General features: G+C 40.0%; 1 non-coding gene across 1 annotated transcript; it reads left to right on the top strand.

Moving 5' to 3' along the window:
- The first annotated feature begins 2,301 nt into the window (after positions 1 to 2,301).
- Positions 2,302 to 2,408, top strand: LOC126031657 (U6 spliceosomal RNA). Its single transcript, XR_007503490.1, has one exon. It is a non-coding gene; the product is annotated as a U6 spliceosomal RNA (small nuclear RNA).
- The last annotated feature ends 1,574 nt before the right edge of the window (positions 2,409 to 3,982 follow it).

Here is a 3,982-nt window from a genome sequence, read left to right as displayed (position 1 = left end):
GCTAGATTTTCGTATGATAAATAAGCTATATTTTGGGATTGGAGTGATAGAACAGCAGGTAAGGTGTTTGCCTTGCATGCGGCCAATGTGGTACTGACCTGGGTTTGATCCCATATGGTCCCCTGCCAGGAGCAATTTATGAGTGCAGAGCCAGGAGTAATCCTTGAGCACCTCTGAGTATGGCCCATAAAATCAAACAATCAAGCTAAAAAGTAAGATATATTGGGGCCGGAGAGATAGCATGGAGGTAAGGTGCTTGCCTTTCATGCAGGAGGTGATCGGTTCGAATCCCGGCGTCCCATATGGTCCCCCGTGCCTGCCAGGAGCAATTTCTGAGCCTGAAGCCAGGAATAACCCCTGAGCACTGCCGGGTGTCACCCAAAAACTACACACACACAAAAAAAGATATATTTTATTAAATGTATTTTTGTGAATGGTTCTGGGGATCAAACCCAAGGCCTCACATATGAAAGGCAAGTATGCCAAAGGACCAGAGAAATAATTCAGCAGTTAGGATGTTGGTCTTGCACCTAGTTGACCCAGGCTCAATCCTCAGTATTCTATATGGTCCCCTAAGTACAACCAGGAGTAATTCCTTAGTGCTGAGCCAGAAGTAACTCCTGAGCATTTCTGGGTGTGGCTCTAAAACAAAAACAAGAAAAGGAAAGTATATCAGGATATATCCCCGACCCTTCAATTTAATCACCATAAAATACATAGTTACAAAGTTGTTCATGATTGAGTTTCAGTCAAACACTATACAAACCAATGCACATTCACCAATGCACATTTCCTGCCACCAATGTTCCCAGTTTTCATCCCGCTTTCCCCCCTGCTCTCTCCCCTGCCTGCCTTGTGACAGACATTTTTCTTCTCTCTTTCTTTCCTTTTTTTTCCTTATAGACATTGTGATTTGCAATACTGTTACCAAGGGATATCATATATTTCACGTTATCTAGTTTTAGCACTCATTACAGTTCTTGTCCAGAGTGATAATTTCCCAGTATAATTGTCATAGTGGTCTCTTCTCTGCCTTGACTGGTCTCCCTCACTCTTTGTGGAAAGCTTCCTACATGGACCAGTCCTCCTGGACCTCATATCTATTGTTTCTGGATACTATGCTATCTTTTTTGTTCATATCCCACATATGAGTGGGATCATTCTATGTCTATCCCTTTCCCTCTGACTCATTTCATTCAGCACAATACTCTCCATATCCATCCATTTATAGGCAAATTTCATGACTTCATTTTTTCTAATAGCTATGTAGTATTCCATTGTGTAGATGTACCATCAGTTCTTTTTTTTTTTTTTTTTTTTGTGGTTTTTGGGTCACACCCGGCAGTGCTCAGGGGTTACTCCTGGCTCCATGCTCAGAAATTGCTCCTGGCAGGCACGGGGGACCAGATGGGACGCTGGGATTTGAACCGATGACCTCCTGCATGAAAGGCAAATGCCTTACCTCCATGCTATCTCTCCAGCCCCGTACCATCAGTTCTTATCAACTCATGTGTTCTCTGCCATTTGTTACAATCTGTTTCCAGATTCTGGCTATTATGAATAATGCTGCCGTGAACGTAGGAGTTCAGAGGCATATCTTATTTCATAGTGACAATATTTACAATATTGACAACAATATACAATGGCAAATCTTTTTTAATTAAATTTTTAAATATTTTTTCTTTGACATTTAATTTTTTATAAATAAATTCTTTAATGAATAAACTATAGTGGTATATCTTACGTTTTTGTTTTGGGATCACACCCCATAGTGCTCAGGGGTTACTCCTATCTCTTCACTCAGAAATTGCTCCTGGCGGGGCTGGGAAGGTAGCGCTAGAGGTAAGGTGTCTACCTTGCAAGCGCTAGCATAGGACAGACCGCAGTGTCCTCCCACATCCCATATGGTCCCCCTAAGCCAGGGGCGATTTCTGAGTGCATAGCCAGGAGTAACCCCTGAGTGTCAAACGGGTGTAGCCCAAAAAAAAAAAAAAAAGAAAGAAAAGAAAAGAAATTGCTCCTGGCAAGTTCAGGAGATCACATGGGATGCCGGGAATTGAACTGGGGTCCATCCTGGGTTGGCCGCATGCAAGGCAAATGCCCTACCACTGTGCTACCTCTCCAGCCCCTACCCTGGTATATTTTATGATGGCTGAGAACTAAATATTCTTTTTAAACTGCAACAAACACACTATAGAACAAATTAACAATGTAATAAAGTGTGTATATATAATGTAATAGGATTTGGCAAAAATACAATATGCACACAGAATAATTTTTTTAAAAAGAATAATTTTTTTAGTGCTCACTTCGGCAGCACATATACTAAAACTGGAACGATACAGAGAAGATTAGCATGGCCCCTTCGCAAGGATGACATGCAAATTCGTGAAGCGTTCCATATTAAAGAAAAAGAATGATTTTTTAAATAATTACTTACCAAATGATTCTAGTAATAGAAGACCAGGGCAAGAAATAACTCCAAATAACTGTAAGAAAAAGAATAAAATATATATAAAACATTTACTCAAAGATAAGAGAGCTTAAAAGGAAGTAAATACCATATTGAGTAAACAGCTCAAAGAATTGTTGCCTATGCTTTACATGTGAAAGGCCCAGGTTCAGTTCCTGGCAATACATGATCTCCCAAGCACCGCTGAGGTTAACTCATGAGCATTGTCAAATATGATCTCCCCCCTCCAAAAAAAAAAAAAAAAAAACCAACAAAACGTTGTAAATTCTTGTGAGAGCAATAACCAAGAGGAAAGAGATCCAGAATGAGCTGAAAATTTTGGACTGCTTACCCCAAAAGCTATCTGCTGTCTCCAGAACAAGTGGTTGAGAACCTAAGTGTCTTGGAACAGCTTGTGATAGATTCTCATGATTACAGAGAGAGCTGCAGTCAGAGCTCTTCAAGGGTGTGGGTATTGGGGAATGTCTGATGTATTATTGTTTTCCAAAAAGAAAAAAAATGGAACCAATGGGTTGGATGAATAGGCAAAGTGGGAGAGGGATATAGGGGGAGAAAGCGAGGGATAGATGAAGGGCTGAAGAGACAGTACAGAGGGCAGAACACATACTTTGCACAGAGCCAACCTGGATTCAATCCTTGGTACTCCATATGGTCACGATATGAACTCCATATGAACACCATCAAGAATAATTCCTTAGTGTAAAGCCAGGAGTAAGCCCCCGAGAACAGCTGAATGTGGCCCAAAAACAAAGCAAAAGGAACTCAAATGAAAACTAGGCAAAATAGCATGTTATTGAGGCTGGAGTGATAGCATAGCATTGCCTTGCACATGGTCAACCCAAGTTCAATCCCCAGCATACCATATGGTCTCTGAGCATGCCAGGAATGATTTATGAACACAGAGCCAGGAGTAACTCCTGAGTGCCACTGGGTGTGGTCTAAAAAAAACATATTAATAAAACAATCCCTGAAGGACTTCAGAAAATAAACAATACACAATGTCTACTGTAGAATTTTAAGTGTATGACATAAATAGCTTATTATTGTGAAGAATGGCAATAATGGTTTTAAGGTATTCTAAGACCATTGCATTATCCAGGAAGAGAGAGAAAATACTAATTATTGGCATATTAAAAATGCTTAACAACCAGGTCTCCATAGAAGCCTCTTTTGCGGCTCTCTTTGGTATAAATTCTCCCGGTATGGCACCTTTCAAGCTACCCATAGTACAGTTCTGAACCTGGAGTTGGGAAGAAATGGACACAATCTATTCTCCAGGTAGGCTCTACCTCCGGAACACTTTTAAATTAGTCTTGAATGGAATATAAAAAAGCAATTAATCCTAAAGAAGACTAGACTGAACAAAAATAAAATAGAGATGACCATACAACGTCAACTACCCACCACCCAAATATATAATAGGATGGTAAGATTGAACTCAAATGTATCAGCAGCAATTACTGTTTGTTGTTTCTTGTTTAATTAATTCAATTAATAATAGTCCTGGAT

The sequence above is a fragment of the Suncus etruscus genome, chromosome 15 (assembly GCF_024139225.1).
Source record: "Suncus etruscus isolate mSunEtr1 chromosome 15, mSunEtr1.pri.cur, whole genome shotgun sequence".
Taxonomy (NCBI): domain Eukaryota; kingdom Metazoa; phylum Chordata; class Mammalia; order Eulipotyphla; family Soricidae; genus Suncus; species Suncus etruscus.
The sequence above is the reverse complement of the archived record's forward strand: the minus strand, read 5'-3'. Positions and strand labels throughout refer to the sequence as shown.